This window comes from Ambystoma mexicanum, chromosome 7q, assembly GCF_040938575.1.
Source record: "Ambystoma mexicanum isolate Mex_15411 chromosome 7q, UKY_AmexF1_1, whole genome shotgun sequence".
Classification (NCBI taxonomy): domain Eukaryota; kingdom Metazoa; phylum Chordata; class Amphibia; order Caudata; family Ambystomatidae; genus Ambystoma; species Ambystoma mexicanum.
Genome location: NC_090941.1, coordinates 925,988,449 through 926,005,730, shown reverse-complemented (window position 1 = coordinate 926,005,730; position 17,282 = coordinate 925,988,449).

Genomic DNA, 17,282 nt, shown 5'->3' with positions numbered 1-17,282 from the left:
CCCAGGTTCTGGGACCTCAATTACTTTTAGGTTTGGTAATGCAGGGAAGGGAAACATGCACAAAAAAGTGATCCAACCTTGAGACACTCAAGGTCTACATTATGTGTAACCACCCAGTCAATTGTCCTTCCTTTATTGTGGATTGCAGACTGCACCATTGGGAGAAACCTAGCACCGTGAGTGTAGAACTGATGTGCTAAACCATTTTATTAGTGGAATCCCAAAGGCCCAGATTCATATCACCCAATAGATTCAATTTAGCCGATGGTTTAAGAAGAGGAATAATTGCATCACTCAGATGCAGCAGAAAATCAGCCATTTTATTACAGGGGGTAAATAAGAACAATATTGATGGTAGAAGCATGGTCCCTCATGTGTTTGGCAAGTACAATTTCACAATATGCTATGGCAATCTGGTGATGCTGAAGTGATGACCTGTAAATAATGGCTATCCCCCCTCCTATACCTTGTTTTTGGTCGGCTTGCATGATCTTATAGTCAGAAAGTATAGCCAAGGTAGTTACAGAGCCGGTGGCAGAGTGATGCAAGCTCTCAGTAATGGCACAGTTATCGATGTTGGAGTCTGTGATGTAATTAGCCACTTCAGTAGCGTGTATGGCCAAAGACCGGGTGTTGAGCAGCATACACGCTAACAACTTATTTGTGGGCTGAGTACCTGCCAGTGCCTTATATCCTAGATGCGGAGTAGCGGCCGTTTCATGTGGAGAAAGTCCTAGGAGCATTGCTGGTATTAGCATGGAGGTGGTGGCTGTATATATAATTTTCCTCCCCTGGCATAGGCTGTCCACGGCGCTTACCCCACATACATAACCCATAGATGCACTGTCAACAGCAGTTACACCTGAGACACTTGACAGGACCACACTGTATACAGGGTCGGCAGAATGTATTTGTGGCAACTTTTCAGCTGATACAGACGGTGTGTCTAGATGCTTTTGTACAATCAATGTCCTTTGGTCAGAAGAGCATACATAGTAACTGCCATAGTGATATGAGCGAAAGGAGTACAGAAAGCAGAGCATTACCTGAATGCTGTATCAGCAGTGGTTCCTCCTGCCACTCTCCAGACACAAACCGGCACTGGTGCTGGGAAATTTAGAACAACCAGACTACAAATCAAGAAGTTTACATGGAGTGTCTGAGCTCAATCAATCAAGCAGGCTTAGAAACAGTGAGGATGAGAAACGTAAATGGACATAAAAGGAATTACTTAAGAAGTACCCTTCAAATCTAGATGGCCTAAACAGATAGCTGGCGTTTCATGGGTATGAGACAGCAGAGCAGCGGAATAGCTGGAAATAGTACAAAAACTCAAAAGTCATGTGGGTTCCTATTCTCAATTTTTAATTTCTATTAATAAAAAGTATCCTGACAAACAAACACGCACACACAATTAGTAAGCAGAATGAAGCACACAAAGTGGTTTAAATAGCCGGCACTAACAGGCATGTCAAATGCGACGGCACTGACACGCCTTGAACCTTGATTCCCCCTAGGTCTGCAAATGGCTGTGGCTACCTTGGTTCTTTTGCCAGTACCACAACTATTATTGGATCCATTCCTACAGCCATACCCATTAGTTCTGGGAGGGTTGCTGCAATTGGTAGTCTGGCTAGTGACAGGGAACGCTAGGGTCCTGAGGGCATTTCCTAATAGGCTGTGTCTCTCATCTTTCAATCTTAGGCCCCCAGTATAATCAAGGCATACGTGTTAGCATGTGGGCATGGATATGCCGGTGTGTTCAGAGGAACTTGGATCTTCCTTAAGTAGGATTTATTGAAGTGAAATATTTTCTTTCTAAGTTGTCTCTTTCTTTGTCATGCCACCCTATAAACACATACAGATCGGCTATATCTTCCAAACATGCATTTGTGGAGGGTTTTTCAGTGGTGGAGCATCATTTAGTATATAAACTGTTGAAGAGGATTCAGGTCTTGTATCCTCCTCCCTCGGCCAAATATCATTGTCTTTGGGATGTAAATGGGGTGCTATTCATGTTTAGGGATTGGCCCTCAAACAGACATTAATCATTACAGGCTCTGGTAGCCAAGTTGGTTTCTCTTATGTGTTTGGGGACATTAGAGTGTTGGGCATTTCAAAGTGGTTCTTCTGTTCAGAGGGTGGTGAGGTTTCACATTTACTGGGGGCCTAAATCAGGATTGAGAGTCATCTGCTTTCCTTCTTTCTGGTATTATCCCCAATTGTGCAGTGTCTCAGTGTCTAAGAGACTAGGATTTTGGAGGTCAGAAGGTCCGGAGACCAATTGATTACTTCTTTCAGGAAACCCTACTTCAAAGAAATGGTTAAATCACTGGGCTCGTTGGGTCATGGTACAAGCTTCTATTGAAATGTTCGTGTTTAGAACACATTCAGCTAGGGGGCTATGGCAGCCAGAATCTTTTGGACAGGAGCTAGACTAGAAGATGTTCTTAAGGCAGATGATTGTTCTAATACCAGAACATGCTATAACTATTACTGCAAGGCTGTTGTACAGCCAAAGCTGTGATTGATGAGCTTTTGAACGTGCATAATTGGATGCCTCAGTGTCATGCTGTAATTAATTGAATTCTGCTCTACAGGTGTACATGGTTGAGTAGCAACTAACCGACTAGTCATCTCCCACTTTTCTACAAACCAACAGTGATCCCAATCATAAAGGATAAGCAGGCACAGTCAATATTCCTCCTTCACCTTTTGGATAAGGTGGGCCAAGAGAAGGCTATAGTCTCAGAAGCGGTGTAAAGGTTAGACAGTAGCAACCCAAAGAGCAACAATATAAGACTCCCAAAATAAATGAACGTCCAATCAGGGTGTTATACCAATAAATACTTTATTAAGCAAGGCAGAAGATGCAGAACAGGATAATATATGCACTCTGGGGCCTCACTACAAGTTTTTCGGCCTGGCAACTACAGTACTGGTAAGCTTGCTGGTACCTTAGTTACCGGACCGTCAAACTATGAGTTCTGCTCGCAGGTGCCTTTACACCCGCCGGGTCAGACCTGGCAGGCATACCGTCACTCGCAAGCAGAGCATGTCGGATGCACCGGCACCATTCCGAATGGTGCCGGTGCATCCAACCTCCCCATTCCCATTGAGCCCTTTCGGGCTCAATGGGAATGGGGAGTAAATGTTTCCGGCCCAGGGTCCGCCAGGGTTGTAATGGCCCTGCATTTCCCATTGCCAGGAGCTGGAAAACAAATCGCAAGTTTGGCGACAGCCTAACTGTTTTACCGGCAAGGCTACCGCCAAACTTGTAATGAGACCATTGTCTGGTAGGAAACAGACAAGAAAATGCAAAAATGGTGATCAAAATGACATGTCTTTGGTGGAAAATTGTGCAAAATCGACCAGCAGGATAGAATCATTTGAAAGTAACTGATTCCAATTTTAGGTGGTTCCACAATTTTGAACCGGACTTGTGGTGCTGTAGATGTGGGTCAAACTGAGTTTGGATGTGCTGAGTCATATTGGACTAAGCAGTGACCTTGTGTACAGTCGATTTGAAGCAAGTGCTCAGTGCAGTTTGATGGCAGCATTCAAGTGATGCAGTTAAGCTGATTCACCAGTTTCGGTTTGAAAGTTGTGTCAGTTTGAGATGTGTGTGGTGGCTGGTTTGGGTTGGCGAGTGATGCAATGCTCCAGTGATTTTTGTCGTGGCCTAGCGGTTCGAAGCTGTGAACCGAATGGGCCATTGTGGTGTTCATGCAGCAGCTGTTCAAAGTAATCCAAAGTGGCAATTTATTTATTTGAGCAAAATAGGTGAAATGCTAAGCTTGGCAGGATGCAGCAGCATGAGGGTTTGACGGATGCAGCAGCAGCAGTTAGCAGCTTAGGTTATGCATCCGGTCCTGTTGGTTTGAAGATGTCGAATGTTGTTCAAAGAAGGCCCTAGAAGGTTTGTATGGTGAAAACACGTACACTGGCTGATCTGGCTCTTAGGATGTTATGAGAGGTCTCCAGGAGAAGGTGAGTTCTTTCAGTCTCTGCTCTTCAAGCCTACAGATGCTTTCAAGCAGAGTGGTAGGCCTTTGTCCTCAGCAAGAGTCACCCCCAATCTGTCCTGTGAGTGGGTTGGGCCCAGTGCTTGCCTATTCCTTGGAGCTGCCCTTCTTCACCTAAATGACTGAGGGCTTTGGAAAGATCAACTCTACCAAAAAGGTCAACTTTATTTTTTTAAATTTTTGTTTTTAAATTTTTTATGGTTTGTTACAAACCTTTAAAATACATTTACATTCACGTGCAATTTCATTCAACTTCATTTTATGGGAGCGATTCAGGTTGACATGCTGCATTCTACTGAAACTAGCCATTTCATAGAAAAAGAGAACAAAATGTACACTTAATAAATCTGCGTACAGTTACTTTGAATTCCTCAATGGTTATGGAAATAAATGCCGTTTACAACTCTTCGTTCAAAATTTGGAACCGTGACAACATTTCTCCCATAAAAGAAGTCAATGCTATGGTTAAGGGCCTATCGTTCCTATCAAACATTACCTGCCACCAATCTTCGGTGCTTAACATCGGGTGCTTCAATGTGAAACTTCCAAAGTGTTTCGTTCTTTCGTGACGAATTGCTTGGCAAAATAACATTAGATGTTTCAGCGTTTCTTCGTTGGATTTGCAAAGTCTGCATTGGTCAATCATGTTACTGGTTTCTGACCAGGTGCTTGTTCTTTCTTTTTTTTTAAAACAAGTTTAAACGAAAATTCATGTAGGTTCTTCTACTTTGTGGATCGGGGAATAGTTTCCAAAAATGTTGAGTTTCATTGAGGTCTCTCTTGTCATATGGAACGCTTTTCATTATGCAATGGACTCTTTTTTGTTCACAGATTAAACACCATCACGTCTGCATAGCATTGTTTCTGCAAGCTCTGGATTTGTTTGTAGTGTGTCCATAATGATGTCAAGTTCGAACATCAGTTCTCTGCATCGGTTTACCCATAGCGCGAAAACTGAATTCTCATTGACAGAGCCTGTATTTTGCAAGATCTTGAACTGTAGAGGTGTTTCCGTCAACGTGGTTTTCTTGTATAGGGAGAGCATGTTCCAACACACTCGGGCTTTGATTGATGTTAAGCTAAGTTTGTGTCGGATACAAGCTGTAGGCATTCCTTTAGGTAGACTTCAAACTCTAGACCAAAAGATGTTCTCAAGAGTACTCCATAGATCCTTTGGGCAGCCAAATGCACATTCGGCACCAAAAATTAGTGCAGGGACAGCTTTTGGTTTATAAAATGTGAATGCTTGCATCAGGGAATATTTGCCGTATTTTTTATTTAAGATGGCTGCCTGGATTGCAAGTTGATGGCATTTTTTTTTTGGTTCTTTAGACCCACAGCTGTCATTTATGTGGAGTTAATTTGCATTCCTAAATAATGAGCATTAATTGTGATGTTTAATGCAGTTTTGTCCAGGTGCTATCGAAAATGTGGCTGTTGTTGCTTTCTCTGGCCACTCAGATTTTCAAGGACAAGTATTTCTGATTTTGAGATGTTAATACCCATTAATTCTCACATATTGCCCCAGTGCATTCAATTTTTTTTGGAGGCTAATTGGAGTTGAATCTAGTAGTATTAAGTTGTCTGCATACAGGACACGATTTATGTGCACTCCATTTAATTTGGGTGAGAACGATCTGTTACTTTTGATGGCTAGATTGATATCGGAAATTAACAAGTTGAAGATGATGGAGGGCATTCCTGTTTTATTCTGCACTGTGTGTTGATAGGCTCGGACGGTTTACCAGAACAGTCCAATCTAATTCTTATTTCTGTGTTTGTGTGCAGTTCTTTATTGCTGGAAAAAGACTTGGCGGGCATTTCCACTTGATCATTTCTTACCATAATATCTCTCGATCTATGCTGTCGAAAGCTTGTGATAGGTCAATCTTAATTCTTGTTCTTATGGCGTCCATCTTCAAGATATTCACAATTAGGTGGTTTAAGCAGCGCCCCACTACTTTGACAAAGCCTGTTTGTCTCTGGTCAATATGCTTACTCAAGATGGTCCAAGCTAATAGCTTACATTGTACGAGCATAGTGTAGATCTTACTCAGCACATCCAGTAGTGCAATTGGGTGATAGGCTTTTGGGTTTGCCCTGTTTCCCTTTTTAAATACTGGTATGATAATTGCACTTTTCTAGGATGCAGGTGTCACACACGTACTTGCAATTTTCTTAAAGAGGTTAGAGGTTGTAACAGAAGTCTGCCCAGGCCTGTGGATTTTCTTTTAGTGTAAAGTTGGTTTGGCCATCTGGGCCGGGGGCACGTGACGTGCTTATTCTGTTAATGATCTCTAAGATTTCAGATCTCTCAAATCGCAAGTCCCACATGTCGGGTGCAGGCAATGAGGGATCTACAGAATTGCCTTTCTTCTTATAGAGTTGTTTGTAATGACTCGTCCAATCTTTCTCAGTCACCATGTTTGTTTGTGGTGCGGTCTGGGAGCCCTCTTGTTCATTGATCAAGGTCCAGAACTGACTTGTGTTATTATTTCTCATTTTTGAGAGCATTAGTTCTGCATCATGTTGAAATATGATTGATCCATGTGATTTAGGCCAGTTTTTATATGACTGCTTTACCGTTTTGATGTTAGCCACATCTTCACTTGTGTGTGGTTTTCTGCATGCCCTGATTTTAGCTCACATCTTACGTTTTTGTTTCATTATGTCAAGGTCAAATGCATGTTTGTTGTTGAATGCATGGTTTTTCATACCTTGCTTCTTGTCGATAAAGTTTGCGAGTAAATGTTGATATTCCAAAAAACCATGCTCGTTCTAGTAAGTGTTGTTGTTGGATTTAACATTATATTCTGTTAATCTTAGTCTAATTCTACTTGATTCGACCGCTATTTCATGCTTCCATAGCTGGGCAGGACCATTCAGAGGGCTGTAGATGTTTAGTAATGCCAAGTTATGTCCGCCTTTGAGTTTTGGAACTACCTGTAATGATTTGACACGTGTATGCAGGGTTTCAGAGACGAAAAAGTAGTCCAGTATTGACTCATGCATCTGTCTCTTCCAGGTTGCTTTTGCAGGTATGTCGCCCGGGTATTACCATATAGAATTTGTATATTTCTCAATTCCATTTCGGAACACCATTGCTCAGCTGCATTCATTCTTTTCGTGTTTCCATTGTGTGTTTTATTGGATTTCTCTAAGCAGTTGATTTTCAAGTCTCTGCATATTAGAATTTTCGGAGCTAATTCTAGCTCATAAATGTGATATATTATTTGTGTAATTTGATCAACGAAGGCAGCTGTGCCGTTTGCGCTGTGTTGACAGTAGACGTTGATAACGTGGAGGTGATCTTGTTCGCTCTTTTTTACGCCCTCAGAGACCAATTGTGTTTTTTGGATGTATGGTGAGATGTTATTGGCTTCTTGGAATTTGTAGCCAGACTTCTTTCATACAAACCTCATTAGACCTGCCAAAGGCCTGCCCCTGATCTTTTTGAAGGTGATGAGAATCTCCTCCAAGTGTTGGACCCTCATGTATGAAGGTTATCTTAATGGGGTCTCTAGTTTCAATCACTTGGAGGGTTCTTGTTACATCTTGTTGATGTATTATTATTTTTTTTTGTTCATTAAGTTCTTGCTGGCAGCTGGCAATCTTCTCAGCTTGGAGATTGTTTGGGGTCTTTCTCCACAAGGCATTTGTTTTGTTATCTATCCTTACTGGTCTTCACATCTGATTTAATTTTTTTTTACTTCAGGTTCTTCAGTTTATGTCTCTGTAATATCAAAACCCATTTATGTTAGAGTTGGTGCAGCCTCTAATATGATGTTACATAGTATTCTAGAGTCAATGTGAAGTTTCACTTCATGGTTTTGATTCTCCATAAAAAAATTGTAAAATGTTTATGTCGTTTGTGCTGATCATACGCAGACTTGGCACATAGTGTAGTAATTGTAGAACGTTGTTCAGGTTAAGAGACAAGTAGTCTTCAATGTCCTCTATCCGTTCTAAGCATAGACAGTACTTAGCGTTTACATGTTTATTGATATTTTGCTTCTCAGTTTTACTTTTTACAGTGTGTTTTTTATCTTTGTTTCATTTGACATCATGAGTGCCTCCCTCTTGTGTTTTACTGTTGTTTTTAATACTCCCATTTCTGTCTAAGTCGTTCTTTTGGTTGTGCGTCCATTTTCCATTGCCATTGGTTGGCTGGAGTACCACTTTATGCTTAGACAGCTCTGTTGTCTCAATGGTATGATTAGCAGTGAGTTTGTCCCATTTTTTAGATAAGGTCACAAAGGGGGGGTGCTCTGTGGTGTTTCCGGCATTATTGGTAAGTTGCAGATGGAATGCACTATCGTGCATACTCCTGCTGGTTTAGCCTTTGGAATATGAGGCGAGTCTGGAGGCACAATAGATTTCTCTACTTCACCGTAAACACTTTTTGCTTCTTGGGCAGCGTTAACATCATATGTTTCAACTTCTTCATAGGTAGATAAGTCCAAAAGGTTGATTGGAATTCCATTGTTAGATAAGTGGACGTCTGGTGTTGTGTCTTGCGTTGAGTCACTCTCAAGTTCAAGTTGGTTGGGGCCACAGGTATTACCTGTCTGCAAACGGCATTTGAGTTTAGGGTAAAGCTTACAGCTTTGATATTTCGAAGAAATGTTCTCGAGTTATTGGCTGTATGAGTTTTATTCCCCATTAGATTTTTTTATTTTTTTATTTGCAGTGGTTTTGGTTGCACAGTTTTTTTAACTTGTTTTTGAGGTGCTTTGAAGAGTTTGTGATCACAGCTACTGGTAATACAGGGCTCTGGAGATTGATGGTTCAACCTCTGAGGTGTGCAAAGGTGTAAGGAGGTTGTAAGTCAACATTTGCAGTCTTTCCAGTGTTTTGCACACTTTCCACCGCTCTTGCAAAGGATATAATTTCGTCCGTCAACTCGGGCTCAATTACCAAGCTTCTATCACCATCCAGGATGGTTGGTGGAGTTTGTAGGGTGTTAAGTGCTACGTTTCCACTTTGTGAAGGATTTTTAGGTACAGCCTTAATGGGCAATAATGTGTCTGGGGGCGTTTGTACTGAATCCACGTTGTTATCTAGTTGATAGGTTCCAGTCAACAAATGTGTGTTCACATGGATGAATGGTTCTTTATCCAATGACTCTGTGTTTGATTCTTTGTTAGCTGTGCTTTTTAAAACATTCGTAGTTCCAGGCCGCATATGGGATGTCCTACGCTGATGACTGTTTCCCTCATGTGAAGAGTGATTTTGATGACGTAGTAAGCCAAGAGCTTCTTTGGCCACTTCAGCCAAACGTTTTTTGTCGTCACTATTGTTTTGTTTTTGATCTGCTAAGATAGACAGAGAAAAGTCAATTTTGTTTGTGGATTCATAGAACATTTGTTTGAATATATTGTTGTCACATTTCAAGTTAACAACTTTGGAGTTCATCAGAGTGACCAATATGGTTAAGTCGTTCAGGCTGTCCTTCATTTGTTCGTAGAGTTTAATGAACGGACACAAGGTCATGGTCATTGTAGATGTTAGAATCGCTTGCAAGTCTCGCACAATTTTTGTAATTAATTCATCCTGATGGAAAGATCCTTCAGGTCTTCTTGGTTTCGCTCTATGCTGTACTCTTTGAATTTTGGGATACTTCTATTCTATAATCGATTAGTCGGCAGAAGAGTCGCCAAGACCAGACTCTTTTGCATTGTTCGTGGAGGTTATGCTCAAGAATGCATCTGTGATGTTGTGCACCAATCTTTCTTTGTTTTATGTTGGGGGTATTATGTTTTTTTTTCCCCTCCTTCCATACTCTTGATTGTGAGCAATAGATACCTGTAGAGTCACTTTCTTCAATCCTTCTGCTTTTGGAAGGGGCAGTTCGACCCATAATATCATTTGAGGGGTTTGTTTTAGTTGGATGCAAGCCATTTGTAGCTGGTATTTGGGGGCTGGATACTATTTCAGCCTCATCAGTTATTGCTCCACCACGTGCTAAGTTGATCTTAGTCAGATCTTGTAAGAGTTTATTCACTACCTCAATTGAATTTGAAATTGGGGTTCAAGGAGAGAGAGATTGTGGCGTGCACTGATATTCTGCATCTTTTGTCGATCTATTGACCACAGGTGCTTCATGACTTGTGAGGTCTAGAATAGAGGGTGCAGACGTTAATCTATTCTCTTTCACAGACATACTTGAGCACTTTCCCCAGGATCACGACTCTCACGAGAAGCATGTAGGGTGTGCACAGTGGATGCTTCTAGGGCAGGATTCCACATTGTGGGGTGTGGTGCATCTGTGTACATTGATGTCTCATTTATGATTGAGCAAGGCAAGGCTCACCGATGGGTTTACATGGGGTAAACACTTAATTGTGGGATGTTAATGGGCAATCTTTATGGGTCTGCTCATAAACAGTCATTTGAGGTATTTTAGTTGTGAACGTGAAATGCGTAGTAAGCTTGAGCAGGCTCTTTGAAGTATTAATGGGTTTCTCACTCATTTTGTGGGCCATGTCGTAAAGTGCTGGTAAATTTTCGAACGTGTCCGATGCTGAAAAAAACAGCAGCTATCTTCTTCTCAGAAGGACTATGCTGCAGCCACTCATGGACAGACAGCGCACACGCGGCCAAGACGCACAGGGAGGAAACAGCTTGGGACTCACCCGGCAAGCAAAAGGAACCTCCGACGGCCCCCGTGCCGCAATCCCCCAGGTCCACCAACACGTTCGAAGCACTCGCCGAGGGCATGGTTTCCTGAAACACCATAAGTGATTGTTCATTGGGCGTTATCTTTGTTTGGGCATTGTTGTTTAGAGCACAGGGCGGGGGCCTCTTGGTTCCTGCATTCAGAGCGTTCAGAGAGATGGATGACAAGGAATTGGCGACGTTTTTGCCTTACTTTGTGGGGAGCTGTGAATGCTTGTTCTAATTGAGATACGACTTGTGTTCGTGCTAGACGCACTGAAAGTGTTAGTATAAGTGTTAGTATCATGAGTCAGCCTTACTTGAGTAGGAGGAGCTGCTACTGTGATGAGCACTGCGTCGCTGGCCCCATGATGCAGCTGTAAGCTGGTCAGGGGATGTTGGAGCACTCTTGGACAAGGCGGGAGATGAAGGTATCCCATTGCCGCAAATCTCACCACCTTGCCTAAAAATACTCACAAGACTCAGCTAACTCTGTGTCCACGCTGCAGAGAGTCTTGGGTCTTATGGTACTGGCAGCAAGTATGCTCCACCTACAGGCAAGAGCAAAGGAAAAGTTCCTCAGGGCAATAAAGACAGAAAGACTCACAAGACTCTGCTGACTCTGTGTACACTGCGTGGAGAGTCTTGGGTCTAATGGTACTGGCAGCAAGTATACTCCGCCTCCAGGCAAGAGCAATGGAAAAGTTCCTCAGGGCAACAAAGACAGAAAGACTCACATGACTCTGCTGACTCTGCGTCCACTCTGCGGAGAGCCTTGGGCCTTATGGTACTGGCAGCAAGTATGCTCTGCCTCCAGGCAAGAGCAATGGAAATGATCCTCAGGGCAACAAAGACAGAAAGACTCACTAGACTCTGCTGACTCTGCATCCGCTCCGTGGAGAGTCTTGGGTCTTATGGTACTGGCAGCAAGTATGCTCCGCCTCCAGGCAAGAGCAATGGAAAAGTTCCTCAGGGCAACAAAGACAGATAGACTCACAAGACTCTGCTGACTCTGCGTCCGCTCCGCAGAGAGTCTTGGGTCATATGGTACTGGCAGCAAGTATGCTCCGCCTCCAGGCAAGAGCAATGGAAAAGTTCCTCAGGGCAACAAAGACAGAAAGACTCACAAGACTCTGCTGACTCCGAGTCCGCTCTGCGGAGAGTCTTGGGTCTTTTGGTACCGGCAGTAAGTATGCTCCACCTCCAGGCAAGATCAATGGAAAAGTCCCATAGGACAACAAAGACAGAAAGACTCACAAGACTCTGCTGACGCCACTTTAATTCTTTCGTAAGTCCTTGCATTTCCAAAGGTGAATCAAAAAGGACTGGGCGACCACTACTTTTGTAGGCAACATGCCACATGGGATGGGAGGAAAGAAAGCCTTCTTTAAATTGCTCCAATCTCTGTGCTTGTGGAAAGTGCTCCATGTCTTCTGATGTCATTTGCAGAGTTCCTTGTTCTGCAGGAGGCGGGGGGTGGTGGTAGAAGTATTATGGAGGATCTCTCCCTCTAATCCATGTGTGCTTCGCTGACTGTCCCAACACCAACCTTTCTGCAGCTTGCAGTTTAAAAGGCTCTGCGGCGTGCAGCCCCTAGTTCGAGGAAGTCCTTTGTTATGGAATGAGCTCTTTGAATCAAGTATGTATGTGTATCTCCAGCTGGTAGATCCTAAGCCTGGGAAGGGAGGAGTTACAATTCCTCCCAAAGACTCAACAGAGGCATGCATCCTGTCTTTTGACTCATTTTTGGAATGCAGACTCCCATAGCAGTCTGAACTCACATGGGAATGGGGATTAAAAAAATTACTGGTGCCTGACTTCCCGGCTGCCGGACTTGTAATAGCCCAGTGGCACTGGGAAGTCAGGTTCCAGTAATTCTTTATGGGTCCGGCAGCAACCTACCAGTAGCACCGGCAGGGTTACCGCCAGAACCCGCCAGACCCGTAATGAGGCCCACTGTGCGATCATGGGTAATTGTCCGTGTTGGAGATCAGGAACATTTTACATTTAGTGATTTGCGTTGTTGGGGGATACTATTTATCCCCAATTCTTTGCTGTCCCAGTTAACCTGGAAACAGTTCTCAGAACCTATTTGGTGGGAGGGTACCTCTTAATTTACACACATTATTGGGGTTGAAGGACTTCTTGATCTGGGTCGGTCTCCATACTTACCCTGTCAAACTGGGGGGTCTTTGGAACCCATTTTTCTTTGGGAGAGACCTCTCCCTGTCCTGACCCTCTCTTGGAGAAGCACAGAGATATGGCCAGGGACTTCAGTCAAAGGTAACCACGAGCATGCATCCCTCTGTGCCTGCTCTCCTTGCCAAAATTCCAGCTTCTTTTGTCGTTCTTAATTGTTGTCTTCCCAGGCAAAGTAAATCCTGCAGCAATTTGAAAGACTTTGCAAACCAGGTAATATCAGGCAGCTGGGTCCAGATTCACCTGGATGGTCTTAAGGCAAGTCTCCTTCAAGATTGTTAGGCAGCTCTCCCCTCTATGCCTTGTGCAGGCACATTTTAATGGCTAAGTCCCACCCCGAATTATTGAGATCAGGATGTGTTAACTTATTAGCCCTGAATTTCCATTGGACCTTTATGGTCTTCACCTCCTCCAGGGTTCACCCCCTCACAGCCGATAGATTCTGAGTTTTCTAAAGTGGAACTGATGCAAAGGATGGATCCACACACCAGAGCTACCATTTAAACTTTTCAGATTTTTCACCCAAAAAATCACAACATGACAACAATTTGCAATTTACAATTAGACATCATATATATATATATATATATATATATATATATATATATATATATATATATATATATATATATATATATATATATATATATATGTTTATGTTCCCCTAATCATAACATTATTTTCTATTTTGGCAGGGTATGGCCTACGCAAACTGTGTTTTTTTTACCCGTTTCACAAAAGTTATAAAAGTTATGAATATGAATTTTCTACCCAGATGACTAATACGCCACCAGCTCCCCAACGTTTGGATCCTGAACATTTTCTGAGGGGCTAGAAACACATTTTAGGTTTTAACAAGAGTCTCGATATTCCCATTGTGATGAAAATGGTGGCAACCCATCCACCCTGAAATAAGTTTTCAAATGACATATATTTGGCATATGTGTGTATCACAGCTCAACAATTCCTTGAAACAATGTACATTTGGTATAGAACTTCTGCTTTTGTTGGGTTAGTGCTCAGGCTGCTGCAGGGCATGATGAAAGGCGCACGTGCCACATTGCAGCTGGATGTTGTATGTATACATGCTAGGTGTAGTTCCAATTGTGCTATTTGGTTTTTGCCTGGCATCCGCTGTTGGGGTTGCTGTTTACAATGTAATTTACATAGTCGTCATGGTGGTATTGTTTGGGTGGTCATCCACTCAGCTGTCCCTTATTCTGACATGTTGTACGCATGTGTTCCACAGTGAAAGGCATTCATGGCTTTGGGCCAATCATCTCTGCATTGTTAGTCAGAGCCAACGCTCTGTGTTTGCCTGAGCAGAGTCAGCGGTTTGAGCATTTTGAGTGCAACATGTGGAATTTAGCGCAATGGGGTTTTGTGCTGCCATTTCTTCGTGAATCCCATTGTTGTGCATTATTATTGTGTGACGTAGTCTTTGTATTGGCACAGATACAGCTATGGATACTTTGCGTCATATGTGCAACTTTTCTGTAAATCAGGCCCCAATTGTCTGCTGTGGCTCATAGTGGATACAACAAATGCTTATAATGTGTGAGCATTTGGGAGTGGTGGAGCGATGCTGGAAGGCGTGTTTTTTTTTATGGTGGGAAAAGCAGACACCAGATACTTGAAATGTGCTGAAGTGAAAACTGTACTCCAATTTAGTTTTCACCTGCTGTGCCGAACATACAGTCCACTTCATTGGAAACTTATAATACTGCTTATTTTGCATTGTCAACACTCCCTCCATTTCGTATTCCCGCCTGGAGCCAACAAGTAGTGAGTTTAACTGTTTCAAATCCAGCCCTTCTATGTTCAATATGTGTTATATATTTATGCTTGAAACGTAGAACACGTTCTGGAAAATTCTTAAAACAAAAGCACTCCTCTTCTTCATCTCGGAACGGTGTGCCAAGGCTACAGCTGATTGTCCTTCCGTTTCATCCACAAAATAGTCAAGCTTGTTCATTGCAATCTGTGATTGATGCAGCTTTATTAGCCAGTCTACTGATGACCTAGCTAACAAATATTTAGCCTGATTTACAAAGGCATTTTCAATGGGAAAATCCCATTGAAAAACGTTCTGTAAATCAGATCCATTGTGTTGCAATAGATCTCATTCTAAGCCCTTTATCTACCACGCCATTACATTTTTTTATTGTTTTACTATACTGCAATATTATAAGCACTATAAACAAGAAGAAAGCAAATCCCCTCTGACCTCAACTGGTGTAGGTTTTGCAAAAATATAACGATTTTCGAAACTCTACAACACTTATTATTGAACTGTCCTGCACTATCCACTTTAAGAAAATTGCACTTTGTTAACCACTTTGCGTATTTTGCACAAATTGATCCTAGAAATAGATGGATCGCCTTGGCAGCCACCGAATGTATGAGCATAAGAATTGCAATCATCAATTTTTTAAAAGCCTTGTATATGGAATGAAGTTAAGAGTCGTTTGCTTATCTCTTTCCGATAAATTTGTATGATGATAATAATAATAATAAGGCTTTTATATAGCGCTACAAACCCTCAGGTATCTGAGCGCTGCTTATTATTACCCACGGTGTGTGGTGCTCATTTATCGACCTCGGAAGGATGAAAGGCTGAGTTTGGCCCCGCCGGGATTCGAACCTGCGTTAACAGGCTCTGCACGGGTGTCAAAGCGGGCGCTCTACTCGCTGTGCCACTTGACCGGCTTGTTATTTTTCTAAGCATTTTGTAAACCTTTATGAATCTTATTTCTACTTGGATTTGATGTTTATGGTTTTTTTCTATTTCTTATAAATTGAAAAAGTTGATGTAATTTCAACTATATTCAATAAATAATAATAAAAAAAAAGCACTATATGGTTATCAGACGAACCTCTGGTTCTTTACAACGTTGCAAATAATAAAAACACATCGTTTTTAGTTAACAGCATCCCTAAAATGCTTACACATCAAAACATCCCTCAACGATGATGATTTAATAATCTTTTACTAATTCAAATGACTGGTGCTTTCGTTCAGGATTGAAATAAGGGTGTTATTTTTGAGCTTTTGAAGTTGTATTCATATCTTCTTCTCAAGTCATTACAATTATTACTTTGAAAATTCACATTTTTATTTCCTTTTTTACAGCAACTTGCTGAAACAAATGACATGACATCGCATGCCAAAGCCTGCAGTAAAATTAAACCTTTGAACTACTGTCATGGCAATTACTCCTCCAAGACACATTACATAGAGGTTATCAACGAATTAATTCTAAACGTTACATCGTGTCGAATTCCTGTATGAAGGAACGTAAAGCCTTGAGTGCCAATTTAAACACATACACGCACTGCGGAAAGGGTGACATTTCTGAAAATGAAATCTCTCATTTGATTGTTCACAACTGGAAATGAAATTCTACTCAAAATGTACATTCACCACGTTAACATTGCACAGCCCATCTCCTGGCTGTTCGTTCTGTAGAAAATGCAAAAGTCTCAACATTCTCCTTGCCATGCTCAGAAAGCCACCCTCTCCCTTTTTTTTTTCTTCTTTTCTCTTTGAATTATGGGAATTGTATGGTCCGTTTTGAATTCAGGAACATTAAAAGTCGCAGAATTCCAAGAAAAAAACGTCGGGGGCCACCTCACATGGCAAAGGGAAACTTGATGGATCTGGGAATGTCAAGAGCCAAGTGTTTATGCCGACGATCAAAGGACAAGGAACAACTCTAGAGCTTGCTTTTAAAGAGATGGTTTATATCTTCGCATAGAAAATGTTTGGGCCCAGTGCCAATCACAACCTTTTCTGTAGAGAGGGGATTCTGGTCTGTGTATATGGAGTATCTATTATTGTGTGGATGCTTCTTAAGGATGGATGCAGTTGGTTATTGTCTGGGCCGGCCTTAGCAGCGACAAAACCAAAATCTGCCACATTTTTCAAGAGGCGCTGATATGAAAGCTTCAGCACAATGTTGTTATCAAATAGCCTGCACCGGAAAGCGGGCACATTTAATATGAATATGGCGCCCGCCACGCCCTCTCCCACGACGCCAGCTCATGGGAGACCTTCAAAGATTCCCCCGAGCTGGCATTGAGGATGGGGGATGAAGAGGCTAATGGCGCCAGAGGGACGCCTGGGCATCTCTGCCCTTAGGTCGCCCTGGTTATTGTCAGTCAGAGTGTCCATCCACAAGCAGAAAGTGTGCAGGTGTGTTTGATGATCGAGGAAGGACGGATTTTCTTATTATTCTTAGCGAAACGTGGGATGTCCGAAAACTAACCGGGAGCAAGACCGTGAAAGCAATAGAGTTCACGGGAACCGTGAGAGCGCACTAACTGGGGTTGAATGCTTTTGAGTCCAATAATTGCGCTTCTCATGCCATCTTAAAAGTTGGCATGTCCTACATGCAACAA